Source organism: Scyliorhinus torazame, chromosome 11, assembly GCF_047496885.1.
Source record: "Scyliorhinus torazame isolate Kashiwa2021f chromosome 11, sScyTor2.1, whole genome shotgun sequence".
In the NCBI taxonomy this organism is placed as follows: domain Eukaryota; kingdom Metazoa; phylum Chordata; class Chondrichthyes; order Carcharhiniformes; family Scyliorhinidae; genus Scyliorhinus; species Scyliorhinus torazame.
In genome coordinates this window covers 5435796-5450509 of record NC_092717.1, presented here as the reverse complement: position 1 = coordinate 5450509, position 14714 = coordinate 5435796, and positions in this window count along the sequence as shown.

The following is a 14714-nucleotide window of genomic DNA, read 5'->3' as shown; positions in this document are numbered from 1 at the left end:
GAGACGTGGCAGTGAGGAGACGGGGCAGTGAGGGTTGGAGACAGGGCAGTGGGGGTTGGAGGCGGCGCAGTGAGGGTTGGAGACGTGGCAGAGAGGAGACGGGGCAGTGAGGGTTGGAGACGGGGCAGTGAGGGCTGGATACGGGGCAGTGAGGGCTGGAGACGGGGCAGTGAGGGTTGGAGACGGGGCAGTGAGGGTTGGATACGGGGCAGTGAGGGTTGGAGACAGGGCAGTGAAGGCTGGAGACGGGGCAGTGAGTGTTGCAGACGGGGAAGTGAGGGTTGGAGACGGGGCAGTGAGGGTTGGAGACGGGGCAGTGAGGGTTGGAGACGGGGCAATGAGGGTTGGAGACGGGGCAGTGAGGGTTGGAGACGGGGCAGTGAGGAGACGGGGCAGTGAGGGTTGGAGACGGGGCAGTGAGGGTTGGAAACGGGGCAGTGAGGGTTGGAGACGGGGCAGTGAGGGTTGGAGACGGGGCAGTGAGGAGACGGGGCAGTGAGGGTTGGAGACGGGGCAGTGAGGAGACGGGGTAGTGAGGGTTGGAGACGGGGCAGTGAGGGTTGGAGACGGGGCAGTGAGGGTTGGAGACAGGGCAGTGGGGGTTGGAGGCGGCGCAGTGAGGGTTGGAGACGTGGCAGTGAGGAGACGGGGCAGTGAGTGTTGCAGACGGGGCAGTGAGGGTTGGAGACGGGGCAGTGAGGGTTGGAGACGGGGCAGTGAGTGTTGGAGACGGGGCAGTGAGGGCTGGAGACGGGGCAGTGAGGAGACGCGGCAGTGAGGAGACGGGGCAGTGAGGGTTGGAGACGGGGCAGTGAGGAGACGGGGCAGTGAGGGCTTGAGCCGTGGCAGTGAGGGTTGGAGATGGGGCAGTGAGGGCTGGAGACGGGGCAGTGAGGGTTGGAGACGTGGCAGTGAGGAGACGGGGCAGTGAGGGTTGGAGACAGGGCAGGGGGGTTGGAGGCGGCGCAGTGAGGGTTGCAGACGTGGCAGTGAGGAGACGGGGCAGTGAGGTTTGGAGACGGGGCAGTGAGGGCTGGATACGGGGCAGTGAGGGCTGGAGACGGGGCAGTGAGGGCTGGAGACGGGGCAGTGAGGGTTGGAGACGGGGCAGTGAGGGTTGGAGACGGGGCAGTGAGGGTTGGAGACGGGGCAGTGAGGGTTGGATACGGGGCAGTGAGGTTTGGATACGGGGCAGTGAGGGTTGGAGACGGGGCAGTGAGGGTTAGAGACGGGGCAGTGAGGGTTAGAGACGGGGCAGTGAGGGTTGGATACGGGGCAGTGAGGGTTGGAGAGAGGGCAGTGAAGGCTGGAGACGGGGCAGTGAGTGTTGCAGACGGGTCAGTGAGGGTTGGAGACGGGGCAGTGAGGGTTGGAGACGGGGCAGTGAGGAGACGGGGCAGTGAGGGTTGGAGACGGGGCAATGAGGGTTGGAGGCGGCGCAGTGAGGGTTGGAGACGTGGCAGTGAGGAGACGGGGCAGGGAGGGTTGGAGACGGGGCAATGAGGGTTGGAGGCGGCGCAGTGAGGGTTGGAGACGTGGCAGTGAGGGTTGGAGACGTGGCAGTGAGGGTTGGAGGCGGCGCAGTGAAGAGACGGGGCAGTGAGGGTTGGAGACGGGGCAGTGAGGGTTGGAGACGGGGCAGTGAGGAGACGGGGCAGTGAGGGTTGGAGACGGGGCAATGAGGGTTGGAGGCGGCGCAGTGAGGGTTGGAGACGTGGCAGTGAGGAGACGGGGCAGGGAGGGTTGGAGACGGGGCAATGAGGGTTGGAGGCGGCGCAGTGAGGGTTGGAGACGTGGCAGTGAGGGTTGGAGACGTGGCAGTGAGGGTTGGAGGCGGCGCAGTGAGGAGACGGGGCAGTGAGGGTTGGAGACGGGGCAGTGAGGAGACGGGGCAGTGAGGGTTGGAGACGGGACAGTGAGGGCTGGAGACGGGGCAGTGAGGGTTTGAGACGGGGCAGTGAGGAGACGGGGCTGTGAGGGCTGGAGACGGGGCAGTGAAGGTTGGAGGCGGGGCAGTGAGGGTTGGAGACGGGGCAGTGAGGGTTGGAGACGGGGCAGTGAGGGTTGGAGACAGGCAGTGAGGCTTGGAGGCGGCGCAGTGACGGTTGGAGACGTGGCAGTGAGGAGACGGGGCAGTGAGGAGACGGGGCAGTGAGGGTTGGAGACGGGGCAGTGAGGGCTGGAGACGGGGCAGTGAGGGCTGGAGATGGGGCAGTGAGTGTTGTAGACGGGGCAGTGAGGGTTGGAGATGGGGCAGTGTGTGTTGGAGACGGGGCAGTGAGGGTTGGAGACGGGGCAGTGAGGGTTGGAGACGGGGCAGTGAGGGCTGGAGACGGGGCAGTGAGGAGACGCGGCAGTGAGGAGACGGGGCAGTGAGGGTTGGAGATGGGGCAGTGTGTGTTGGAGACGGGGCAGTGAGGGTTGGAGACGGGGCAGTGAGGGTTGGAGACGGGGCAGTGAGGGTTGGAGACGGGGCAGTGAGGAGACGGGGCAGTGAGGGCTTGAGCCGTGTCAGTGAGGATTGGAGACGGGGCAGTGAGGAGACGGGGCAGTGAGGGCTGGAGACGGGGCAGTGAGGGTTGGAGGCAGCGCAGTAAGGGTTGGAGACGGGGCAGTGAGGGTTGGAGGCAGCGCAGTGAGGGTTGGAGACGGGGCAGTGATGGTTGGAGACGGGGCAGTGAGGGTTGGAGACGGGGCAGTGAGGGTTGGAGACAGGGCAGTGGGGGTTGGAGGCGGCGCAGTGAGGGTTGGAGACGTGGCAGTGAGGAGACGGGGCAGTGAGTGTTGCAGACGGGGCAGTGAGGGTTGGAGACGGGGCAGTGAGTGTTGGAGACGGGGCAGTGAGGGCTGGAGACGGGGCAGTGAGGAGACGCGGCAGTGAGGAGACGGGGCAGTGAGGGTTGGAGACGGGGCAGTGAGGAGACGGGGCAGTGAGGGTTGGAGACGGGGCAGTGAGGAGACGGGGCAGTGAGGGTTGGAGACGGGACAGTGAGGGCTGGAGACGGGGCAGTGAGGGTTTGAGACGGGGCAGTGAGGAGACGGGGCTGTGAGGGCTGGAGACGGGGCAGTGAAGGTTGGAGGCGGGGCAGTGAGGGTTGGAGACGGGGCAGTGAGGGTTGGAGACGGGGCAGTGAGGGTTGGAGACAGGCAGTGAGGCTTGGAGGCGGCGCAGTGACGGTTGGAGACGTGGCAGTGAGGAGACGGGGCAGTGAGGGTTGGAGACGGGGCAGTGAGGGCTGGAGACGGGGCAGTGAGGGCTGGAGATGGGGCAGTGAGTGTTGTAGACGGGGCAGTGAGGGTTGGAGATGGGGCAGTGTGTGTTGGAGACGGGGCAGTGTGGGTTGGAGACGGGGCAGTGAGGGTTGGAGACGGGGCAGTGAGGGCTGGAGACGGGGCAGTGAGGAGACGCGGCAGTGAGGAGACGGGGCAGTGAGGGTTGGAGACGGGGCAGTGAGGGTTGGAGACGGGGCAGTGAGGAGACGGGGCAGTGAGGGCTTGAGCCGTGGCAGTGAGGGTTGGAGACGGGGCAGTGAGGAGACGGGGCAGTGAGGGCTGGAGACGGGGCAGTGAGGGTTGGAGGCAGCGCAGTAAGGGTTGGAGACGGGGCAGTGAGGGTTGGAGGCAGCGCAGTGAGGGTTGGAGACGTGGCAGTGAGGAGACGGGGCAGTGAGGGTTGGAGACCGGGCAGTGAGGGTTGGAGACGGGGCAGTGAGGGTTGGAGACAGGGCAGTGGGGGTTGGAGGCGGCGCAGTGAGGGTTGGAGACGTGGCAGTGAGGAGACGGGGCAGTGAGTGTTGCAGACGGGGCAGTGAGGGTTGGAGACGGGGCAGTGAGGGTTGGAGACGGGGCAGTGAGTGTTGGAGACGGGGCAGTGAGGGCTGGAGACGGGGCAGTGAGGAGACGCGGCAGTGAGGAGACGGGGCAGTGAGGGTTGGAGACGGGGCAGTGAGGAGACGGGGCAGTGAGGGCTTGAGCCGTGGCAGTGAGGGTTGGAGACGGGGCAGTGAGGGCTGGAGACGTGGCAGTGAGGAGACGGGGCAGTGGGGGTTGGAGGCGGCGCAGTGAGGGTTGGAGACGTGGCAGTGAGGAGACGGGGCAGTGAGGGTTGGAGACGGGGCAGTGAGGGCTCGATACGGGGCAGTGAGGGCTGGAGACGGGGCAGTGAGGGTTGGAGACGGGGCAGTGAGGGTTGGAGACGGGGCAGTGAGGGTTGGAGACGGGGCAGTGAGGGTTGGAGACGGGGCAGTGAGGGTTGGATACGGGTCAGTGAGGGTTGGATACGGGGCAGTGAGTGTTGGAGACGGGGCAGTGAGGGTTAGAGACGGGGCAGTGAGGGTTGGATACGGGGCAGTGAGGGTTGGAGACAGGGCAGTGAAGGCTGGAGACGGGGCAGTGAGTGTTGCAGACGGGTCAGTGAGGGTTGGAGACGGGGCAGTGAGGGTTGGAGACGGGGCAGTGAGGAGACGGGGCAGTGAGGGTTGGAGACGGGGCAATGAGGGTTGGAGGCGGCGCAGTGAGGGTTGGAGACGTGGCAGTGAGGAGACGGGGCAGGGAGGGTTGGAGACGGGGGCAATGAGGGTTGGAGGCGGCGCAGTGAGGGTTGGAGACGTGGCAGTGAGGGTTGGAGACGTGGCAGTGAGGGTTGGAGGCGGCGCAGTGAAGAGACTGGGCAGTGAGGGTTGGAGACGGGGCAGTGAGGGTTGGAGACGGGGCAGTGAGGAGACGGGGCAGTGAGGGTTGGAGACGGGGCAATGAGGGTTGGAGGCGGCGCAGTGAGGGTTGGAGACGTGGCAGTGAGGAGACGGGGCAGGATGGGTTGGAGACGGGGCAATGAGGGTTGGAGGCGGCGCAGTGAGGGTTGGAGACGTGGCAGTGAGGGTTGGAGACGTGGCAGTGAGGGTTGGAGGCGGCGCAATGAGGAGACGGGGCAGTGAGGGTTGGAGACGGGGCAGTGAGGAGACGGGGCAGTGAGGGTTGGAGACGGGACAGTGAGGGCTGGAGACGGGGCAGTGAGGGTTTGAGACGGGGCAGTGAGGAGACGGGGCTGTGAGGGCTGGAGACGGGGCAGTGAAGGTTGGAGGCGGGGCAGTGAGGGTTGGAGACGGGGCAGTGAGGGTTGGAGACGGGGCAGTGAGGGTTGGAGACAGGCAGTGAGGCTTGGAGGCGGCGCAGTGACGGTTGGAGACGTGGCAGTGAGGAGACGGGGCAGTGAGGGTTGGAGACGGGGCAGTGAGGGCTGGAGACGGGGCAGTGAGGGCTGGAGATGGGGCAGTGAGTGTTGTAGACGGGGCAGTGAGGGTTGGAGATGGGGCAGTGTGTGTTGGAGACGGGGCAGTGAGGGTTGGAGACGGGGCAGTGAGGGTTGGAGACGGGGCAGTGAGGGCTGGAGACGGGGCAGTGAGGAGACGCGGCAGTGAGGAGACGGGGCAGTGAGGGTTGGAGACGGGGCAGTGAGGGTTGGAGACGGGGCAGTGAGGAGACGGGGCAGTGAGGGCTGGAGACGGGGCAGTGAGGGTTGGAGGCAGCGCAGTAAGGGTTGGAGACGGGGCAGTGAGGGTTGGAGGGAGCGCAGTGAGGGTTGGAGACGTGGCAGTGAGGAGACGGGGCAGTGAGGGTTGGAGACCGGGCAGTGAGGGTTGGAGACGGGGCAGTGAGGGTTGGAGACAGGGCAGTGGGGGTTGGAGGCGGCGCAGTGAGGGTTGGAGACGTGGCAGTGAGGAGACGGGGCAGTGAGTGTTGCAGACGGGGCAGTGAGGGTTGGAGACGGGGCAGTGAGGGTTGGAGACGGGGCAGTGAGTGTTGGAGACGGGGCAGTGAGGGCTGGAGACGGGGCAGTGAGGAGACGCGGCAGTGAGGAGACGGGGCAGTGAGGGTTGGAGACGGGGCAGTGAGGAGACGGGGCAGTGAGGGCTTGAGCCGTGGCAGTGAGGGTTGGAGACGGGGCAGTGAGGGTTGGAGACGGGGCAGTGAGGGTTGGAGACGTGGCAGTGAGGAGACGGGGCAGTGAGGGTTGGAGACAGGGCAGTGGGTGTTGGAGGCGGCGCAGTGAGGGTTGGAGACGTGGCAGAGAGGAGACGGGGCAGTGAGGATTCTAGACGGGGCAGTGAGGGCTGGATACGGGGCAGTGAGGGCTGGAGACGGGGCAGTGAGGGTTGGAGACGGGGCAGTGAGGGTTGGAGACGGGGCAGTGAGGGTTGGAGACGGGGCAGTGAGGGTTGGAGACGGGGCAGTGAGGGTTGGATACGGGGCAGTGAGGGTTGGATACGGGGCAGTGAGGGTTGGAGACGGGGCAGTGAGGGTTAGAGACGGGGCAGTGAGGGTTGGATACGGGGCAGTGAGGGTTGGAGACAGGGCAGTGAAGGCTGGAGACGGGGCAGTGAGTGTTGCAGACGGGGAAGTGAGGGTTGGAGACGGGGCAGTGAGGGTTGGAGACGGGGCAGTGAGGGTTGGAGACGGGGCAATGAGGGTTGGAGACGGGGCAGTGAGGGTTGGAGACGGGGCAGTGAGGAGACGGGGCAGTGAGGGTTGGAGACGGGGCAGTGAGGGTTCGAAATGGGGCAGTGAGGGTTGGAGACGGGGCAGTGAGGGTTGGAGACGGGGCAGTGAGGAGACGGGGCAGTGAGGGTTGGAGACGGGGCAGTGAGGAGACGGGGCAGTGAGGGTTGGAGACGGGGCAGTGAGGGTTGGAGACGGGGCAGTGAGGGTTGGAGACAGGGCAGTGGGGGTTGGAGGCGGCGCAGTGAGGGTTGCAGACGGGGCAGTGAGGGTTGGAGACGGGGCAGTGAGGGTTGGAGACGGGGCAGTGAGTGTTGGAGACGGGGCAGTGAGGGCTGGAGACGGGGCAGTGAGGAGACGCGGCAGTGAGGAGACGGGGCAGTGAGGGTTGGAGACGGGGCAGTGAGGAGACGGGGCAGTGAGGGCTTGAGCCGTGGCAGTGAGGGTTGGAGACGGGGCAGTGAGGGCTGGAGACGGGGCAGTGAGGGTTGGAGACGTGGCAGTGAGGAGACGGGGCAGTGAGGCTTGGAGACAGCGCAGTGGGGGTTGGAGGCGGCGCAGTGAGGGTTGGAGACGTGGCAGTGAGGAGACGGGGCAGTGAGGGTTGGAGACGGGGCAGTGAGGGCTGGATACGGGGCAGTGAGGGCTGGAGACGGGGCAGTGAGGGTTGGAGACGGGGCAGTGAGGGTTGGAGACGGGGCAGTGAGGGTTGGAGACGGGGCAGTGAGGGTTGGATACGGGGCAGTGAGGGTTGGATACGGGGCAGTGAGGGTTGGAGACGGGGCAGTGAGGGTTAGAAACGGGGCAGTGAGGGTTGGATACGGGGCAGTGAGGGTTGGAGACAGGGCAGTGAAGGCTGGAGACGGGGCAGTGAGTGTTGCAGACGGGTCAGTGAGGGTTGGAGACGGGGCAGTGAGGGTTGGAGACGGGGCAGTGAGGAGACGGGGCAGTGAGGGTTGGAGACGGGGCAATGAGGGTTGGAGGCGGCGCAGTGAGGGTTGGAGACGTGGCAGTGAGGAGACGGGGCAGGGAGGGTTGGAGACGGGGCAATGAGGGTTGGAGGCGGCGCAGTGAGGGTTGGAGACGTGGCAGTGAGGGTTGGAGACGTGGCAGTGAGGGTTGGAGGCGGCGCAGTGAAGAGACGGGGCAGTGAGGGTTGGAGACGGGGCAGTGAGGGTTGGAGACGGGGCAGTGAGGAGACGGGGCAGTGAGGGTTGGAGACGGGGCAATGAGGGTTGGAGGCGGCGCAGTGAGGGTTGGAGACGTGGCAGTGAGGAGACGGGGCAGGGAGGGTTGGAGACGGGGCAATGAGGGTTGGAGGCGGCGCAGTGAGGGTTGGAGACGTGGCAGTGAGGGTTGGAGACGTGGCAGTGAGGGTTGGAGGCGGCGCAGTGAGGAGACGGGGCAGTGAGGGTTGGAGACGGGGCAGTGAGGAGACGGGGCAGTGAGGGTTGGAGACGGGACAGTGAGGGCTGGAGACGGGGCAGTGAGGGTTGGAGACGGGGCAGTGAGGGTTGGAGACGGGGCAGTGAGGGTTGGAGACAGGCAGTGAGGCTTGGAGGCGGCGCAGTGACGGTTGGAGACGTGGCAGTGAGGAGACGGGGCAGTGAGGAGACGGGGCAGTGAGGGTTGGAGACGGGGCAGTGAGGGCTGGAGACGGGGCAGTGAGGGCTGGAGATGGGGCAGTGAGTGTTGTAGACGGGGCAGTGAGGGTTGGAGATGGGGCAGTGTGTGTTGGAGACGGGGCAGTGAGGGTTGGAGACGGGGCAGTGAGGGTTGGAGACGGGGCAGTGAGGGCTGGAGACGGGGCAGTGAGGAGACGCGGCAGTGAGGAGACGGGGCAGTGAGGGTTGGAGACGGGGCAGTGAGGGTTGGAGACGGGGCAGTGAGGAGACGGGGCAGTGAGGGCTTGAGCCGTGGCAGTGAGGGTTGGAGACGGGGCAGTGAGGAGACGGGGCAGTGAGGGCTGGAGACGGGGCAGTGAGGGTTGGAGGCAGCGCAGTAAGGGTTGGAGACGGGGCAGTGAGGGTTGGAGGCAGCGCAGTGAGGGTTGGAGACGTGGCAGTGAGGAGACGGGGCAGTGAGGGTTGGAGACCGGGCAGTGAGGGTTGGAGACGGGGCAGTGAGGGTTGGAGACAGGGCAGTGGGGGTTGGAGGCGGCGCAGTGAGGGTTGGAGACGTGGCAGTGAGGAGACGGGGCAGTGAGTGTTGCAGACGGGGCAGTGAGGGTTGGAGACGGGGCAGTGAGTGTTGGAGACGGGGCAGTGAGGGCTGGAGACGGGGCAGTGAGGAGACGCGGCAGTGAGGAGACGGGGCAGTGAGGGTTGGAGACGGGGCAGTGAGGAGACGGGGCAGTGAGGGCTTGAGCCGTGGCAGTGAGGGTTGGAGACGGGGCAGTGAGGGTTGGAGACGTGGCAGTGAGGAGACGGGGCAGTGAGGGTTGGAGACAGGGCAGTGGGGGTTGGAGGCGGCGCAGTGAGGGTTGGAGACGTGGCAGTGAGGAGACGGGGCAGTGAGGGTTGGAGACGGGGCAGTGAGGGCTGGATACGGGGCAGTGAGGGCTGGAGACGGGGCAGTGAGGGTTGGAGACGGGGCAGTGAGGGTTGGAGACGGGGCAGTGAGGGTTGGAGACGGGGCAGTGAGGGTTGGAGACAGGGCAGTGGGGGTTGGAGGCGGCGCAGTGAGGGTTGGAGACGTGGCAGTGAGGAGACGGGGCAGTGAGTGTTGCAGACGGGGCAGTGAGGGTTGGAGACGGGGCAGTGAGGGTTGGAGACGGGGCAGTGAGTGTTGGAGACGGGGCAGTGAGGGCTGGAGACGGGGCAGTGAGGAGACGCGGCAGTGAGGAGACGGGGCAGTGAGGGTTGGAGACGGGGCAGTGAGGAGACGGGGCAGTGAGGGCTTGAGCCGTGGCAGTGAGGGTTGGAGACGGGGCAGTGAGGGCTGGAGACGGGGCAGTGAGGGTTGGAGACGTGGCAGTGAGGAGACGGGGCAGTGAGGGTTGGAGACAGCGCAGTGGGGGTTGGAGGCGGCGCAGTGAGGGTTGGAGACGTGGCAGTGAGGAGACGGGGCAGTGAGGGTTGGAGACGGGGCAGTGAGGGCTGGATACGGGGCAGTGAGGGCTGGAGACGGGGCAGTGAGGGTTGGAGACGGGGCAGTGAGGGTTGGAGACGGGGCAGTGAGGGTTGGAGACGGGGCAGTGAGGGTTGGATACGGGGCAGTGAGGGTTGGATACGGGGCAGTGAGGGTTGGAGACGGGGCAGTGAGGGTTAGCGACGGGGCAGTGAGGGTTGGATACGGGGCAGTGAGGGTTGGAGACAGGGCAGTGAAGGCTGGAGACGGGGCAGTGAGTGTTGCAGACGGGTCAGTGAGGGTTGGAGACGGGGCAGTGAGGGTTGGAGACGGGGCAGTGAGGAGACGGGGCAGTGAGGGTTGGAGACGGGGCAATGAGGGTTGGAGGCGGCGCAGTGAGGGTTGGAGACGTGGCAGTGAGGAGACGGGGCAGGGAGGGTTGGAGACGGGGCAATGAGGGTTGGAGGCGGCGCAGTGAGGGTTGGAGACGTGGCAGTGAGGGTTGGAGACGTGGCAGTGAGGGTTGGAGGCGGCGCAGTGAAGAGACGGGGCAGTGAGGGTTGGAGACGGGGCAGTGAGGGTTGGAGACGGGGCAGTGAGGAGACGGGGCAGTGAGGGTTGGAGACGGGGCAATGAGGGTTGGAGGCGGCGCAGTGAGGGTTGGAGACGTGGCAGTGAGGAGACGGGGCAGGGAGGGTTGGAGACGGGGCAATGAGGGTTGGAGGCGGCGCAGTGAGGGTTGGAGACGTGGCAGTGAGGGTTGGAGACGTGGCAGTGAGGGTTGGAGGCGGCGCAGTGAGGAGACGGGGCAGTGAGGGTTGGAGACGGGGCAGTGAGGAGACGGGGCAGTGAGGGTTGGAGACGGGACAGTGAGGGCTGGAGACGGGGCAGTGAGGGTTTGAGACGGGGCAGTGAGGAGACGGGGCTGTGAGGGCTGGAGACGGGGCAGTGAAGGTTGGAGGCGGGGCAGTGAGGGTTGGAGACGGGGCAGTGAGGGTTGGAGACGGGGCAGTGAGGGTTGGAGACAGGCAGTGAGGCTTGGAGGCGGCGCAGTGACGGTTGGAGACGTGGCAGTGAGGAGACGGGGCAGTGAGTAGACGGGGCAGTGAGGGTTGGAGACGGGGCAGTGAGGGCTGGAGACGGGGCAGTGAGGGCTGGAGATGGGGCAGTGAGTGTTGTAGACGGGGCAGTGAGGGTTGGAGATGGGGCAGTGTGTGTTGGAGACGGGGCAGTGAGGGTTGGAGACGGGGCAGTGAGGGTTGGAGACGGGGCAGTGAGGGCTGGAGACGGGGCAGTGAGGAGACGCGGCAGTGAGGAGACGGGGCAGTGAGGGTTGGAGACGGGGCAGTGAGGGTTGGAGACGGGGCAGTGAGGAGACGGGGCAGTGAGGGCTTGAGCCGTGGCAGTGAGGGTTGGAGACGGGGCAGTGAGGAGACGGGGCAGTGAGGGCTTGAGCCGTGGCAGTGAGGGTTGGAGACGGGGCAGTGAGGGTTGGAGACGTGGCAGTGAGGAGACGGGGCAGTGAGGGTTGGAGACAGGGCAGTGGGGGTTGGAGGCGGCGCAGTGAGGGTTGGAGACGTGGCAGTGAGGAGACGGGGCAGTGAGGGTTGGAGACGGGGCAGTGAGGGCTGGATACGGGGCAGTGAGGGCTGGAGACGGGGCAGTGAGGGTTGGAGACGGGGCAGTGAGGGTTGGAGACGGGGCAGTGAGGGTTGGAGACGGGGCAGTGAGGGTTGGAGACGGGGCAGTGAGGGTTGGATACGGGGCAGTGAGGGTTGGATACGGGGCAGTGAGGGTTGGAGACGGGGCAGTGAGGGTGAGAGACGGGGCAGTGAGGGTTGGATACGGGGCAGTGAGGGTTGGAGACAGGGCAGTGAAGGCTGGAGACGGGGCAGTGAGTGTTGCAGACGGGGCAGTGAGGGTTGGAGACGGGGCAGTGAGGGTTGGAGACGGGGCAGTGAGGGTTGGAGACGGGGCAATGAGGGTTGGAGACGGGGCAGTGAGGGTTGGAGACGGGGCAGTGAGGAGACGGGGCAGTGAGGGTTGGAGACGGGGCAGTGAGGGTTGGAAACGGGGCAGTGAGGGTTTGAGATGGGGCAGTGTGTGTTGGAGACAGGGCAGTGAGGGTTGGAGACGGGGCAGTGAGGGTTGGAGACGGGGCAGTGAGGGTTGGAGACGGGGCAGTGAGGAGACGGGGCAGTGAGGGTTGGAGACGGGGCAGTGAGGAGACGGGGCAGTGAGGGTTGGAGACGGGGCAGTGAGGGTTGGAAACGGGGCAGTGAGGGTTGGAGACAGGGCAGTGAGGGTTGGAGGCGGGGCAGTGAGGGTTGGAGATGGGGCAGTGTGTGTTGGAGACGGGGCAGTGAGGGTTGGAGACGGGGCAGTGAGGGTTGGAGACGGGGCAGTGAGGGTTGGAGACGGGGCAGTGAGGAGACGGGGCAGTGAGGGTAGGAGGCGGGGCAGTGAGGGCTGGTGACGGGGCAGTGAAGGTTGGAGACGGGGCAGTGAGGGTTGGAAACGGGGCAGTGAGGGTTGGAGACAGGGCAGTGAGGGTTGGAGGCGGGGCAGTGAGGGTTGGAGATGGGGCAGTGTGTGTTGGAGACGGGGCAGTGAGGGTTGGAGACGGGGCAGTGAGGGTTGGAGACGGGGCAGTGAGGAGACGGGGCAGTGAGGGTTGGAGGCGGGGCAGTGAGGGCTGGTGACGGGGCAGTGAAGGTTGGAGACGGGGCAGTGAGAGTTGGAGGGGGCGCAGTGAGGGTTCGAGACGTGGCAGTGAGGAGACGGGGCAGTGAGGGCTGGAGACGGGGCAGTGAGGGTTGGAGACGGGGCAGTGAGTGTTGGAGACGGGGCAGTGAGGGCTGGAGACGGGGCAGTGAGTTCTGGAGACATAAGAACATAAGAACTAGGAGCAGGAGTAGGCCATCTGGCCCTTCGAGCCTGCTCCGCCATTCAATGAGATCATGGCTGATCTTTGTGGTCTCAGCCCCACTTTCCCACCCGAACACCATAACCCTTAATCCCTTTATTCTTCAAAAAACTATCTATCTTTATCATAAAAACATTTAATGAAGGAGCCTCTACTGCTTCACTGGCAAGGAATTCCATAGATTCACAACCCTTTGGGTGAAAAAGTTCCTCCTAAACTCAGTCCTAAATCTACTTCCCCTTATTTTGAGACCTTGTCAAAGGCTTTCTGGAAATCCAGATATACCACATCCATTGCCCCCTAGTTCTGCTTTCACCTGCCAGTGGAAACAACCTGCCAGCATCTATCCTATCTATTCCCTTCATAATCTTATATGTTTCTATAAGATCCCCCCTCATCCTTCTAAATTCCAATGAGTACAGTCCCAGTCTACTGAACCTCTCCTCGTAATCCAACCCCTTCAGCTCTGGGATTAACCTAGTGAATCTCCTCTGCACACCCTCCAGTGCCAGTACGTCCTTTCTCAGGTAAGGAGACCAAAACTGAACACAATACTCCAGGTGTGGCCTCGCTAACACCTTGTACAATTGCAGCATAACCGCCCTTGTCTTAAACTCCATCCCTCTAGCAATGAAGGACAAAATTCCATTTGCCTTCTTAATCACCTGTTGCAGCTGTAAACCAACTTTTTGCGACTCATGCACTAGCACACCCAGGTCTCTCTGCACAGCAGCATGTTTTAATATTTTATCATTTAAATAATAATCCCTTTTGCTGTTATTCCTACCAAAATGGATAACTTCACATTTGTCAACATTGTATTCCATCTGTCAGACCCTAGCCCATTCACATAGCCTATCCAAATCCCTCTGCAGACTTCCAGTATCCTCTGCACTTTTTGCTTTACCACTTATCTTAGTGTCGTCTGCAAACTTGGACACATTGCCCTTGGTCCCCAACTCCAAATCATCTATGTAAATTGTGAACAATTGTGGGCCCAACACTGATCCCTGAGGGACACCACTAGCTACTGATTGCCAACCAGAGAAACACCCATTAATCCCCACTCTTTGCTTTCTATTAATTAACCAATCCTCTATCCATGCTACTACTTTCTCCTTAATGCCATGCATCTTTAACTTATGCAGTAACCTTTTGTGTGGCACCTTGTCAAAGGCTTTCTGGAAATCCAGATATACCACATCCATTGGCTCCCCGTTATCTACCGCACTGTTAATGTCCTCAAAAAATTCCACTAAATTAGTTAGGCACGACCTGCCCTTTATGAACCCATGCTGCGTCTGCCCAATGGGACAATTTCCATCCTGATGCCTCGCTATTTCTTCCTTGATGATAGATTCCAGCATCTTCCCTACTACGGAACTTAAGCTCACTGGCCTATAATTACCTGCTTTCTGCCTACCTCCTTTTTTAAACAGTGGTGTCACGTTTGCTAATTTCCAATCTGCCGGGACCAACCCAGGGTCTAGTGAATTTTGGTAAATTAACACTAGTGCATTTGCAATTTCCCTAGCCATCTCTTTTAGCACTCTGGGATGCATTCCATTAGGTCCAGGAGACTTGTCTACCTTTAACCCCATTAGCTTGCCCATCACTACCTCCTTGGTGATAACAATCCTCTCAAGGTCCTCACCTGTCATAGCCTCATTTCCACCAGTCACTGGCATGTTATTTGTGTCTTCGACTGTGAAGACCGACCCAAAAAACCTGTTCAGTTCCTCAGCCATTTCCTCATCTCCCATTATTAAATCTCCCTTCTCATCCTCTAAAGGACCAATATTTACCTTAGCTACTCTTTTTTGTTTTATATATTTGTAGAAACTTTTACTATCTGTTTTTATATTCTGAGCAAGTTTACTCTCATAATCTATTTTACTCGTCTTTATAACTTTTTTAGTAGCTTTCTGTTGCCCCCTAAAGATTTCCCAGTCCTCTTGTCTCCCACTGATCTTTGCTTCTTTGTATGTTTTTCCTTCAATTTGATACTCTCCCTAATTTCCTTAGATATCCACGGTCGATTTTCCCTCTTTTTACCGTCCTTCCTTTTTGTTGGTATAAACCTTTGCTGAGCACTGTGAAAAATCACTTGGAAGGTTCTCCACTGGTCCTCAACTGTTTCACCATAAAGTCTTTGCTCCCAGTCTACCTTAGCTAGATCTTCTCTCATCCCATTGCAATCTCCTTTGTTTTAGCACAAAACACT